Genomic DNA, 15499 nt, shown 5'->3' with positions numbered 1-15499 from the left:
ACCTCCTCTCTCGCTCTAGGCCCCTCCACTTCTGTGGGACGCGGCCTCTGTCACGCCTGCACGATAATCACTCTGCCGGGTCTCTCAGGCACCTTTCCTCAGTATCTCACCGGCCCCAGGCGTTTTTGGCATGGTGGGCACACCTTCAGGATCTTTTGGACGGATAATCAGGGGATATTGGCCAGAGCGCTAGATGCTTGCGTCCGCCATGTTGGCTGGCTAGCCACGCTGCCCCCTCTCCCCTGGTTGTCTAGTTTATGGTTTCCCTGCGTGCCAGCTGAGCTAGAGCCCAATTTCATCAGCTAACCACATTGTAAAAAGCACATTGATCATGTTTGGTAAAATGTGATGTTTCCAGGTTATGTTTTGTGTTGTAGCGCTTAGCATAGCCACTCAAGAAGAGTACTGTTTTTAACCAGGGACATGTGGCGATACAGAATAGTTGAACATTTATTGTTACCAATTGTATTGGTATTCATTTTTGGCTTCAAAATGTAAGCTGTGTGCAAGAAAGGATATTTTGCAAAATGCCCTGGCTTGGAGCAGAATGTTGCTGCTGGTCCAGTCCCAACATGGAACCCAGTCCGGCCTGACACCACTGGGCATTGCGACTCCACACTAGAGGCAAGGGGCAATCGGCAGCGATATCGCACATCAGGTTCCTCCCCCACCCTCTCTTCTGGGTTATTGTTGTGGTTCAAGCGAACCTCTAGGCATCGGAGGATCCCTACTATGAGGGCCTCGTGCTAAGGCTACGTCTCTCCTGGCCCGACCACCGACCTCACTGCAGCATTCTCCCATTCTTTCACAAGTCTCTCATACCTGGAGGTATCCTCTACTGACCATGCCGCTCACGAAACGTGGCAAAGACACCTCAAATATCCTTCCCAGGGCCAACGCAGTTGCCTCCATGTGGCTCAAATCAGGCCCACTTGTCCAGGCACCCACGGACCCCCCCCCCCCCCCGCCCCCCCCCCCTGCCCTCCCCCTCCCCCCAGGCAACAGCTCTTGGTGAATCTACAGACACCCCTCCCAACACCTCTCTTACACAGGCCCACATGAACAATTTCCTTGAGGATATAAAAAACGAAATTGGGTCCCTCAAGACCGAATTCAAGACCTGCCTTCATGACCTTAAATGTGAAATTACTGAGGTTGGGGACGCGGGTCGATGACCAGGAACGTATGATAGAAGCACGCTCGGAGAACCAAGAGAACCTGTGGAGTAAAATGGCTACTCTTGAGGTGCAGCACATTGACCGCCAGCTGGAACAGGAGGACTTAGAAAATAGGAGCAGCAGAGACAACCTTCGCATTAGAGGGATCTTAAAGGGGCTGCAGGCTCCGAGATCATGGCTTTCACGGCGGACCTACTCCTGACGATCAGAGACGACGAGGACGCCTCTCTGCCGACCTTAGACAGAGCCCACCACGTTGCCATGGCCTGGGGTCATTCGGACTTAGTCCCTGACATACTCACACAAGTACACTTCACTGAAAAGGAAGCTATCCTGCAGCCCTCACTACGTAAGGGGAAATTGCTCTACAACGGACACACTATCGAAGTATTCCAAAACATCATTCCGATGATGTTACAGCGTTGTAGAGACTTCAGACCTGTTACAAGCAAACCTAACGATCTAAACATCAAACTTCAGTGGGGCCACTCGTTTGCTCTGATCTTTACTTGGGAAGGCAAACTCTTGGTGTACCGCTCCTTGCGGGACGCAAAACAACTTCTGCTTCTTCCAATGACCTCCTGAGAAACTAGCCCATCTCCTCCTCATATCTTGTCTGAGAAGCTATACGCCCTGAATAGTCCATGCTGCCCACTGCCAAACACAGAGCGTGCAACGGAACAGTCCTCTTCTCAAGCCAAACAAGACATTATAAAACACCTCCGCTTCATGGATGGTACGCACTCCCCTTCCCGATCTCATGCAGCCTCTTAGTGAATGCTAGGTTGCTCCCTCCTTGGATGGATCCAACCTGTCTCCTGGCTTTATAATGCTCCAACCTCTGGCACAATACCACCCCACCTGACAGTGTGAGCCTGATGAGACATACATCCTGGGACTGCGGGCCCCATGTTGGGATACTTCCTCCGCTGGTACCTTTGCGGCCTGCCACTTTAACCCCTGCAGTGGACTGCTACATAGGCTCCATTGCCATCGACTCTGGCTCCACAGAGGGATGACCCTTCACCTGACGACTACTGGCTGCAGAGGCCGGAGACTTGAAGATTTACTGAACTTTCTCTCACGCCATCTGGCTCTATCCGCCCCTTAGGAGAGTGACTTCTCCAGAATGGGCCTTGCCCAGATTAATGGGCCATTCCAGGACATGAATGGAGTTTTCCGGACCGGTTGGCCTTTTATTGTCTATGTTGCCTCCTTCCTTCCCTCCCTCCCCTGTATGCTATCCATGGGAGATCTCGGGCTGGAGGTGGCGGCTTTCTGGGCTCCTTCCTCTATCTGCTCAACACTAGGGGAGCATTGTTACTCACTACAAACTCTGGCACAGTATTTTGACCTCTTTTACCCATTCTTCCTTCCCTTTCCTGAGACTGGGGGTACTCCCAAGAACCACCATCTACGCCTGCTGAGACCTCTGAGCCTAAGCCCTTTCATACCTGGGGTGGCCACCCTTTCACACACTTGCTCCACCATAGCAGCTAACCCTCTTGCTTTAAATAATGGTTGATGTACTGCACATCAAATTTCTCGCCCTAAAATGTAAGGGGACTTAATGCCTCTAACATGCGATGCCAGATCTGCTGCTACCTACTTGTACACGACCCATACGTCATTTTATTGCAAGAAACACACCGTGTACAATCTTACATACATTGCATGGCCCACCCCAAATACCCGATTCAATATTGGGTACCCTCCCCAAATTAAGATGCCCAGGGTTGCAATCCTGTGTAAAGCGAGATTCTGCTCAAAGGGATCGTAGGTGGTGCAGAACAGGGAAGGTCGTTTTTTATTAAAATCAGGGTCCAACACGATGCACAGCCTCTCACCCTGCTCAACGTATACGCACCCAACCAGTCAGAGGACTCGTACTTTAGAGCCCTGCTGAAAGAACAGGTGTCCTAGTACGGCGATCGCTTAATCATGGGAGGGGATTTTAATTTGTTCTGAGACTCTGAACTGTACTGCAGCGCTACTTCCTTCCAGGCACAGGGGAGATGCCCACTGCGTTGAAGAGGGACTTTACCTATCTGAACCTCATAGACGTCTGCTGTTACAAATTTCCAGACGCTCAGGATCACTCTTTATTTTCACATGTTCACAGCTCATATTCACATATTTATTACTTCCTCTCACACTCGCTAATGTGGGCCTTGGACTCGACACATCTCAGACATCTCCATCTCTGACCATACCCATCTGGAGCTGGTACTGCAATGCCAAAACGCTTCACACTCCCCTCCCTGCTGGCGGCGCCCCCCCCCCCCCCCCCCCCCCCCCCCCCCCCCCACACACACACACATCCGACCTGGTTAACATTGACGAGATACAACAGGAGATCTCAGCATACTCTGAATCAAATGCTCTACCTGAGACACAAGACTTTATCCTGCGGGATGCCTCTAAGGCAACAACTCTGAGCGTCACTTCCTCAGTTGTAACCGCCCTACCCGGGAAGCTCGGGTGGTGGAAACCGGTCTGACTAAGGACATCAAACTCCTGGAAAGGCTGGACCACTCAGCACCCTCTAGACAGCACAGGAAGCAGCTGGCACTGCTCCGTGGACAATTGAGGGTTCAGCTGACTAATAAGGTGGAGCAATCACTGCTGGCATTAAAGCAGAGATACTGTGAGGGGGGAGATAAAGTGGGATCCATCCTGGCCCGCTGACTCTACTGCCGGGAGGCATGGGCCCATATTTCAAAGGTTAAACATGCAAGACGGTATCTGGGCTGCTTCGGAGTCTGACAAGCAGCAAGGGTTCCACTCTTTTTACATTACTCTCTACAGGAAATAAAGCCCTTTCTATCCTCCTGTCTGTGGACACCCTTTGACTCTAACCTTACACAGCTTCTAGAGGCTCCAATTACCTTGGACGAACTGCAGCGTTCACTTAAAGACCTGCCAGGGCATAACCCCTGGCCCAGATGACCCCTTGGTCTTATTTTATCGCATGTTCTTGCCCCAGCTGCAAGATCACTTATTACTTTTTGTTTATTTCAATCTCTGGAATCACGGGCCTCACCCCATCATATCTATGGCGGAAATAGTTCTTATCCCTAAATCAGGAAAGGACCCCTCTCGTCTGCATCTTGCAGTCCTTTTGCCCTGCAAAACAATGATGCCAAGATTTATACTAAAATCCTGGCAAATCACCTGGAACCATATCTTCTTCACCTGCTTGATCAGGTTGGCTTTATCCGCCAGGGCACGGACAACATACGTCTGGTAGCCGATTTAGTTTAGAAGGTCCACCGCCGGGACATCCCGGCATGCTTACTCTCCTTAGACGCTGAAAAAGCCTTCGGCTGGGTTGGTTGGGTCATCTTACGCGTAGTTCTGCAGAAAACTGGCTTGGGCCCTACTATGATATCCCGGATCATGACATCTTACACTGCCCCACAGCACAGGTTCGGTTTAACTCCCAACTCTCCCCACCCATACGCAAAAAAAGGAGCACCAGGCAAGGCTGTCTGCTCTCTCTGCTACTTTTCGCCCGTGTGGTGGAACCGCTGGCGATAGCCATACGCCAAATTGCAGATATCAAGGGCATCCCCTTTGGCGACCTAGAACAAAAGATTGCTTTATTTGCAGATGACCTCCTGCTTACACTGACCACCCCTAGGACCTCCCTGCCTACATTAGTATCTCTTCATTGGTCCTTTAAGAGGCTTTTGGGATTCAAAATTAGCATGGCCAAGTCCCAGACATTAAATCTACCGATTTCCCCGCAGGATATACCCGACCTGCAATTAATTGCCCCCTTCCATTGGGCTTTGCACTTGCTCCGCTACCTAGGCTTGAATTTAACTCTGTCCCGTCATCGTGGTCCCAAGCTCTAAATGTAGACTATCTGTTCTTGAAGACGTGTGAACCTGGAGACCGCTTCCTGTGTCTTGGCTTGGCCGTCTTAATCGGGTCAAGATGTCCATTTTGCAGGAAGTCTTATATTTATTACAAACCCTGCCCACTCCTATTCCGCAGGCTGATATCCTACGCCTTCAATGCGACGTGACCTCCTTTATCTGGCGAAACGCCTGTGATTCTCTTAACAAATTTCTCAGGCTGCCTAGGGATTGGGGGGGGGGGGGGCTAGCATGTCCAAACCTCATGGACTGTTACTGGGTGTCACACCTCCAATACATTTCGAAATGGGTTGTTCAAGAAAGCGAAAAGCATTGGTTTCACATTAACTGCATGCTGGCTTGTAGGCCCCCTCGGGGCCTGGCTCTAGACCTACCCGGCCTGGAGTGCTTATATAGCCACACCCGGGAAAACAGTCTTCGACATCTGGGACAAGATTGCAATCTCCAGGGGTCTCACCTCCTTACCTGTGCCCAACACTCCGTTGGCACAAAACCCTAACTTTCCTCCAGCCTAACAATCACAGTCATTCCCAGCCTGGGTTGAGGGAGAATGGCGTACAATACAAGATCTCTTTGAAGGGGCTGTATTCCAAACCTTTGACCAATTCAAGAGAGACTTTCACCTTACAGAGGTATCCGAACTGCAATACTACCAACTCGTCACTGGCTGCTCACACCACTAAGTGCACAGGGTGCAACACGGCCACTCAGTCCCTTAGAGATACTGGTACGGTCTTTCGACGTCACTCTGGGCTTGATATCTTGGACATGTCTGGTGCTACATCATTCCACCTCTACCCAATGCCATACCTACCAAACACAATGGCACACAAACTCTATAGAGGAAATCTCCCTAAAACAATGGAATTAACTATGGCGCGTCATTCCTAGGATATACAGAAACATACCCCAACCCGAATCCACCTATAAACTCATGACCCATTGGTATTACACTCTGACACTTTTACAGAAAACTTTCCCCACCTCCTCTCCCCTCTGTTGGCGCGGTCAGTTGGCGACTGGCGATTGCATCCACATTTGGTGGTCCTGCCCACAACTTACTTATTATGGAAGGAAGTCTTGAGACACATCAGACACTGTAGGCTTCCCCCTACCGAACTCACATACAATGGCTATCCTGGATGTCTAGCCCCAGCTGCTTACAGCTATGACCCACTCAGACTGGCACCTTATCGCGCACATGTTGGGAGCGGCCAAACAAGTACTTGCTCTTCACTCGAACCCCTCCACCACGTCTATTACTCTGTTCTTCACATGCCTCTGGCACCTCATGGAAATGGAACTCTTAACATGCCGAATCACACATACAGAATCCAAATTCACACAAATTTTCAACCACGGATTGATCACATCTCCATTTCCAAATCTACTGTGTTATCCCAGACTTAGTAACGTGGGCCTAGGAATCTGCATACTTACCAGCATGCTAGTTACTCGACAAGGGTTGTAAGGAACCGGGTGCACAAGTTGTACGTCGACACTGCCGTTGTTGATTGTAATCGGGCAAATATGCACTTTTTAGATGACCATTTTCAGACTCTATGCTAGTTCGGGCATGGCTCTTGAAGCAAATTTTATATAAACTTGCATTTGCCTAGGAATTGGACTCTAAATTTTACATCTTGCACTTTTTCATGGCTCCTATTGCACCTTACCGTTTGTACTGTATGCCAGTTTTTATATTCTTTTTGTAGTATTATAGCAACATCGTAATTTTTAATGAGTTTTAACCAACTCTATCATTACAAAATGGGTTGTTTTATGTCTTTCATATAGGTGTTTTACTATGTAACTGATTGCAAAGGTTTTTATTAATCCGGCAATAAAGAGATTACCTTACCTTAAATCTCCATTTACTTCCATTTAAGACACCAGAGAGTGGATAACGGTATGATGGTAGACTGTACTGGAGTTAGCTGAGAGGTCCAGCAATATCAGGAGGCACGGTTGATTGTCACCTGGGTTCAGCAGGGCTTTGTCTACGATGTTTAAAATGCCAGTTTCCGTGCTGTAGCATGATCTGAAGTCAAATTGGTAGTTGTACAGGGCATCGTCCTTTATTATATTGCCAGGTAAGTATCTTTTAAAAGGTGTTACAAATAGAAATAGGTATATATTAAAAAAGTGTCCAAACATCAGAATAGTGCTCCAACAAACCAGCTTTTGATTTGCAGGTACAGTTCATATTGCTCTAAACATGTGACATTATAAGCCTTGTAGTTTATGCAGTTTTAGCTGTCAGTGTAAAAAACTGATGCATTTCCTGATGCACATTTTGTTCTACCTAGCGCTCATCAGAGGAGTTTAGGAGAACAGCAAAGGTGGTCTAAAAGCAGTTCACTTTTGATCAGTTCACCCTCAGTGTGTGGTGCTTCATCCTGGGCAAAATGGGGTATGTACCTCCACAAACGAGCTAAATACAAATTTACGTTCAGATCCTATAAAGCAAATGGGGAAAATAAAGAACACATGCAGATGCACATTATTTTACTAGATAAATAGGAATAATTAAAATATATTTATATACATGTAGTCATTAGGTTTATTATTTTCGGTAAATTAGGGGAATGTTTTTTTCCTTAATAAACACAAATGCGTACACACACCCTCGCTCTGTGTAATCAGATGAAGTATATATTTTCTGTATGTAGAAAGGTTACATGTTCGTTTTAGGGTGTTTAAAATAAGGATAGAGTTTACAAAAAAATGTAATAATGAGTGTTTTTGAGCAGGGTGGTGACACACCAGGCATAATAAATTAAACAAAAGTATATATGCAATATCTCTCTTTGTCGCACTTGCCCTCTGCCCCTCTCTCTATCTCGATTTCTCTTTCTGTCCCTCTCGTCCTCTCCCTCCCCTTCCCTCCAGTAGCGACTCTGTAGGTATGGTTACCTCAGAGTTCCCATTGGAAAGGCATTACTTGGAATATTTGGACAGGTAGTTCACAGATGATCCTGCAGCTAAACTTGAGAACTGTTCATATCCATTTGGATAACAGATCTTTTATTCCTGTAGTCCATTTCAGGGTCATAGCCTGACAGCTGTCGGACTGCATGGCTGCAACAGAGGACAAGCATTTGCAATGCAATAGGTCTCGCATTACTGAAAGTTTGAGCTATTGGTGTTGCTAATAATAATGCAACAGCAATAGCTCCAACTTCCAGTAATGCAAGAGTTATTGTTTTTCAAGTGTTTTTTTCTATTTATTTATTTTGTAAGCAATTTGCGGCACCCACGCTTATTGCTGAAAGACTTAGGTGTGTGTTAATAGACCCCTGGCAAAGGAAAACAAACCAAACCTGAAAACGGTGCTGTGCAAAACAGATATTAGGATACCATTCATCCTAAACTTGAGGCTGGCTGTTGGCTGTCATCATACTTGACACCACTGTTGACATCATACAACCACAACTTACTGCTCACTCTTTCACTTTCATGACCTGTTGCCTGTTCGTTTGGGACAGCATCCTACACTATTATTTATTTAGATTATTTACAGTTTTTGTGAAGCGCTATGTGCCTTTTTCTGGTCGCCTTAAAGTGCTGAAGTTGTGCTAGGTAGAAGCAATGAGAATTTTAAACGTGTTTACCAGCTTACATCCGAATTTCCCGATTATGTTTCTTTTTCTTAGTACAATCTCAGTATTAACCAACCACACTTTTTAGGTCTCGACCTGCCAATGCGCATTGTAGCTATCGAGACATATAGAGGTGCAACAGGAAAGCTTACCAATAGGGCTTTGGCAGGCGGATTACGCACAGTGCATGTGCTCCGTGCGCGCGCTTGCCATTTACTCCCCGAGCCTCGGTATCACACTTTAAAGGAATCCCTTCCGCTCCCCCGCCACACCAGCCACGTCACAAACCACCATTTGTCTGTGCTTCGCATCATCGCATCAGACCCGCCACAGCAATGCCGAGAGCTTCAGACTTCAAAAGAATGCTCTCCCCCGCCCCCCTCTGTGCAATGCCAGAGCTTGTACTTCGATAGGCATGACATTTCCCACCAGCCACTTCACGCGCTCCGCAGAATCAGCCCTCCTCCCAGCGATACCTGTCCTTCAAAAGCAGCTTGTTTTTTTCCAACTGTATACACTTTGCGAACTTCGACATAAGAGAGCAGTCTGTTGAGAAATTCCATTTCCAAAATCCTTTTTTTTGTTTGTGCTCTCTTGGCTCACTTTCCAGCAATCTGCTCCCCCCATCTCCACGGCCCCTACTCAGCAGCTCCATACATCTCCACCTGTTCCTTACCTACTTGTCCTTGGCAGCCATTTCTCCCACGGCCCCAGTTTCTCACCCGTCCCTTCATTTTACCCTTATTTTCCCTAGCTTTCACTCATTCCACCACCTTTACGGGACCTTCCATTGCTCATGTTGCAGTACTCACAAGCAATTCTCCTCCCCGGAATAAAGGTTCCACCCCATTCGTTGGCAGGAGTGGAGCTTGCATCCCCATTCGATCAAACAGCTCTCGCTGCTAATTGCCATTTGCTGCAGAACACAGACACCTGCCGTTTGGCAGATACTGTTCGTTCATTGACTTAAACCACGCTGAACAATTCCCTATTCTGATTGGATAGCTGAGAACTAGACTCGCAATGCGCAGCACAATGATTGCTTTGCATTCTGATTGGATCTAAGAACAAGAAAGCATACATATTATGCTTTTAACGAATGATAATATCGAGCAGCTACACCGATGATATTAGCCAATAATATGGCGAAAACAAGCTTTTTACCAACTGTTGCTAAAAAAAGCCTGATCTATATTCAGTGGTTGATGGGCATGCCGGGCTGCCCCTTGCTTACGTTGGCTGGTGGCTTCTTTCTTACTTGTTTAAACTTGTAAAGAAAGAAAAAAAGCAGTTTTGTTTTCAGAAAAAACAATATGTTTTACGCTGTAAGCTTTAAACAATTTAAATAAACAAATTTGCGTATGTTCATTTTGAACTGGGCTAAGCTATTGTAATGCATTGCCATTTAGTTCAGACAAAAAACACAGACCGAAAGTCTGCAAGAGTGTGAAACATCACATGTTTTCACCAGTTGGAAACAAAACCAGAACAGGATACTTTAGTGCTTTAAGCTGCGTCGTAATGATTGTAATCTGTTGCCTGGCAGAATCTGTGAGATGCAAATCAACTAACATCAGGAAGCTAAGCTCCGGAAAAAAAAAAATGGAAGTCACTGCTGAAGTAAGAGGTAACCACTCCTCCTTCGCATACGTTTAAATGCACGGAAAATGCTATTACTTTGTAGTCGTCAAGACAAATACAAATTTTATGTTTGCCTATATTTTACAAAGAGAACGGACCCAGAAAACTCCGTAAAAAGCCGTAAAATAGGGCCTGGAATGAATACAGGGGCGACATTTGCCTACCTCCCGATGCTGACCCACTGGAAGTTCGTCTTTCTCCCTAGCCCTCCCTTCCAACTAACTTATTATTCCGCTGGCATCCTGATTCCTTTCCCCCCCCGTTATCGTTTGATTGACACAGTCTAGCTGCACTTTGTGGGCACATGGCCCCGCCTACCTCCCGGAATTGGGTGTTGCCGCTTTCGCACTATGCCTTGCCTATTTACTTTTTCTTAGAGTTCTTTTTTTTTTTTTTAGTTTGTTTCCTTGTAGGTTTATTGTTACCATATCATAAAATTAAACCTGATACGTGTCTTCAATCTGTATTGTGTACACCATAAATCCGTTCTCTATAATGCTGCCTAGCCTCAGGGATGTAAGGCTAAATAGCTGTGTGCCTTGGCTTTTAAATAAAGGTTTTTAAAAAAAAAAAAATAATAAAAAAAAGTCATAAAATAGATCACCAAAAAAAGATGTACATTAAAACATTAGCTTTACTTAAAATACTGTTGGCCAGGCTCCTTGCCCCTATGCGTCTTAGTGTCACTGCGCCTGCTGAACCACTAATGCACACATGTAAATCGTCAGTGTGAACTATGCCCATGCTGTTAATAGGATCTCTGCTAATATTACAAGGAACAGTTTAATAACAGCCCCAGCAACACTAACAATACATATTAAGTCCAGTAAACTCAGCTAACAAACAGTAAGTATTAAATCGTAATTAATCTAATAAATAGGTATGTTTTAGCCTTTAAAGCACTAGTCCGGGCCATTCCTACAGTTTCTGTGTTAAATATTAAGGGACACCAGCACACCACTCAGGGACACCACCACACCACTCAGGGACACCCCCACACCACTCAGGGACACCCCCACACCACTCAGGACACCCCCACACCACTCAGGGACACCCCCACACCACTCAGGGACACCCCCACACCACTCAGGGACACCCCCACACCACTCAGGGACACCCCCACACCACTCAGGGACACCCCCACACCACTCGGGGACACCCCCACACCACTCGGGGACACCCCCACACCACTCAGGGACACCCCCACACCACTCGGGGACACCACTACACCACTCGGGGACACCACTACATCACTCGGGGACACCACTACATCACTCGGGGACACCACTACATCACTCGGGGACACCACCACATCACTCGGGGACACCACCACATCACTCGGGGACACCACCACATCACTCAGGGACACCACCACATCACTCGGGGACACCACCACATCACTCGGGGACACCACCACATCACTAGTGGACACCACCACATCACTAGTGGACACCACCACATCACTAGTGGACACCACCACATCACTAGTGGACACCACCACATCACTCGTGGACACCACCACAGCACTCGCGGACACCACCACAGCACTCGCGGACACCACCACAGCACTCGCGGACACCACCACAGCACTCGCGGACACCACCACAGCACTCGCGGACACCACCACAGCACTCGTGGACACCACCACAGCACTCGTGGACACCACCACAGCACTCGTGGACACCACCACAGCCCTCGTGGACACCACCACAGCCCTCGTGGACACCACCACAGCCCTCGTGGACACCACCACAGCCCTCGTGGACACCACCACAGCCCTCGTGGACACCACCACAGCCCTCGTGGACACCACCACAGCCCTCGTGGACACCACCACAGCCCTCGTGGACACCACCACAGCCCTCGTGGACACCACCACAGCCCTCGGGGACACCACAACAGCACTCGGGGACACCAACACAGCACTTAGGGACACCACCACACCACACCACTCAAGAACACCACCCCACGCTTTAGCTTTAAATATCTTAAGCTTAAGCTTATGCCGAGTGCCACGATTGCGTCAAAAGTAAAGAAATAGAAAAAATGCACACTTTTTTTTCTAATTTTTACTTTTGAAGCAATCGCGGAAACCTGCGTTTTAGCTTACAATGGTTAAAGCTAAAGAGCAAGTGCTGCCATTGTAACAAAAGTAAAAAAAAAAATTGCAAAAAATGCTAGGCAGACATTTTTTTCCATTTGTTTACTTTTGTTATGCGAAACGTGTCCAGTTTGCACTGCAGGTCTCTTCCTTCCCGGTGAACAACACGGACCCTTTGATATGCACATTTTATAGTGCTGCGGTTTGTGTCATGATTTATTACTGGTATTTAATCAATCAATCAATCAATCAGAGTACTTGTAAAGGGCACTACATACCCATGAGGGTCCCAAGGCGCTGAGGGGAGGGGGGGGGGGTGCTGCTACTGCTACAGCCAGGTCTTGAGGAGTCTTCTGAAGGCGAGCAGGTCTTGGGTCTGCCGTATGTGGGTAGGGAGGGTGAACCAGGTCTTGGCAGCGAGGTAGGAGAAGGATCTGCCGCTGAAGGTCGTTCGTTGGATGCAGGGGACAGCGGTGAGGGCGAGGCTGGCGGAGCGGAGCTGGCGGGTGGGGGTGTGGAAGCTGAGTCTGCTGTTCAGGTAGGTTGGTCGGGTGTTGTGGAGTTCTTTGTGTGCGTGGGTAAGGAGCTTGAAGGTGATCCTCTTGTCAACGGGGAGCCAGTGTAGGTCTCTCAGGTGGGGGGTGATGTGGCTGCGGCGGGGGACGTTGACTATCAGTCGGGCGGAGGCGTTTTGGATGCAATGTAGTCGTCGTAGGTGTTTGGCTGGGATTCCTGCATAGAGTGCGTTGCCATAGTCCAGTCTGCTGCTGACGAGGGCCTGTGTCACCGTTCTTCTTGGTTCGGTTGGGATCCACTTGTAGATCCTGTGGAGCATGCGGAGGGTGTTGTAGCAGGAGGAGGAGACTGCATTGACCTGCTTAGACATGGAGAGGGAGGAGTGGAGGATGAATCCTAGATTGCGTGCATGGGTGGTGGGTGTTGGTGCTGTTCCCAGTGTGGTTGGCCACCAGGAGTCGTCCCAGGCTGAGGGGGTGGGGTCCGAGGATGAGGACCTCCGTCTTGTCAGAGTTCAGCTTCATCCAATCGGCGACGGCCTTCATTCCCTCGTAAAGGTTGGTTTTGGCGGTGTGTGGGTCCTTGGTGAGGGAGAGGATGAGCTGGGTGTCGTCCGCGTAGGAGATGTTGAGGTCGTGATGGCGGGCCACTTGTGCGAGGGGGGCCATGTAGACGTTGAACAGCGTTGGGATGAGCCCTGGGGTACGCCGCAGATGTTAGAGATTCATCAGTCCTACAAGTACCGACTTGCACCCACCTGGGTGATCCACTAAAGAACTACAATTACCAGAGTCCCGAGGGGAGATCCGGAGGAGGGGCTAGCGGTGTGCGCTCCTTTGATGACTAAACACAATATGGCTCCCTTGAGCTTTGGGCCGACGGGCTCTTGGACGACGCACCTGCGTGCCGGTTCTGGCATCGAGGCCTTTGACTGTTGTGTGGCGGCCTTCTCTTCCACCCCTAACGATCTTTCTCTACTGATGAGGGAAGTTATCCCGAAACCCGAGACATGTCTCGGGCGATATCCTAAGACCCGGGACATGTATCGGGTCTAGAGATTCATCAGTCCTACAAGTACTGACTTGCACCCACCTGGCTGATCCACTAAAGAACTACAATTACCAGAGTCCCGAGGGGCGATCCGGAGGAGGGGCTAGCGGTGTGCGCTCCTTTGATTACTATACGCCGCAGATGATGTCGGTGGCTTCGGATCAGAAGGGTGTTGCTTCGGATCGGAAGGGTATTGCTTGCAAGAGGTTCATTCATGCAGTCCGCATGAATGAAAAAAAATATGTATCACTCTGTGAGCTCATGTAAAAGAGTAAACTGTAAGAAAAAGAGAGGGAGAAACAGATAAAGCGAGTGCGAGAGAGAGATTGAATAAATATGAAGGAGAATAAGAGAAAGCATTTACCCACCCTTTTTTGCCCAACTCTGCTTGTGCCAAACCCTTGCCTCTGGGCCACTCACTGCCTCAACATCTCACACACTTTAAAGTGCCGATGCTATGCGCCTAGGAAGGACCTAGAGTTCGGCAGGTTCTGAGGTCTTGGTTGACCACATGACATCGAGCAGGTTCGTGAAAAACTTTACATTTAAGGTGCTTAAATGTACAGAATTGAAGATGCCTGCATACCACAGCTGTGATGTGTTGCATAACGAGTCATAACTAAGGACTGTGGCAGTCACTCTGCAAGAAACTTTGAGGCTCTATTGCACTCCGATGTAAGGAAACTGCCACTCCACCTCCTTCGATCAAATGTAAATAAAAGGATACACATGTGTAACAGTGCCCATGTTTACATTTGAAGTAAACCGCATGGTCTACGAGGGAACCTAAATCCAGTGTAATCTCTGTGCCAACCTATGATCCCGTTGTTCCAGTTATTAACACCGCAATGGGAATGTGCAACTTTCAGGCAGTCCTGCAAAAGGCAGGGTATAGTGCGTCTAAAGGCGGCCTTCGAAAAACAAGCATTGGTTATGCATCGGTTTCGCGTAAAAATAGAAAAAAAAATGGCAGCCTGGCTTTTTTTCAATTTGTTTTTACTTTTGTTACAACTGAAGCACTTGCGCTTTAGCTTTAAGCATTCTAAGCTTAAAGGGAGGGTGCAGCGATTGCTTCAAAAGTTAAACATTTGAAAAAAAGTGTGCATTTTTTCTATTGCTTTACTTTTGAACCAATCATGGCACCCGCGTTTAAGCTTAGATGTTAAAAGCTAAAGCGCGGGTGCCACAATTTTAACAAAAGTTAATAAATAGTAAAAAAAACACAAAAAAATGCAGCAGCGTTCTGCTGTATATAACAAAAGAAAGGTGTGGCTGGCATTATCTCAGCTGAGGTGTGCTGCGCTGGTTTCATTAAAAAAAGCTTTGTGGGAGAGCGAAATAGACATTTAACAAAATTGTGTAGATAGGCTGTAATTAAACCTTACCGAGTAACAACACATGTAAAGGGGCTGTCCTTATGGGAGGTTGCAAGAATAGGAAAGGCGGTACTAAGGAGGGACTTCTAAGACTATTGACAAATGAAAAGCCCCCATTTACAAAGGACCGTGACAGGAGCCTATAAAAAAT

At 47.8% G+C, this 15499-nt stretch overlaps 1 protein-coding gene across 11 annotated transcripts in view; it reads left to right on the top strand.

Moving 5' to 3' along the window:
* The window catches only part of MTMR3 (myotubularin related protein 3), a 1591444-nt gene that overhangs the window by 375349 nt on the left and 1200596 nt on the right, over nucleotides 1–15499 (top strand). The window lies entirely within an intron of this gene.

The sequence above is a fragment of the Lissotriton vulgaris genome, chromosome 11, assembly GCF_964263255.1.
Source record: "Lissotriton vulgaris chromosome 11, aLisVul1.2, whole genome shotgun sequence".
Lineage (NCBI taxonomy): Eukaryota > Metazoa > Chordata > Amphibia > Caudata > Salamandridae > Lissotriton > Lissotriton vulgaris.
This window is presented reverse-complemented; position numbering and strand designations above follow the sequence as displayed.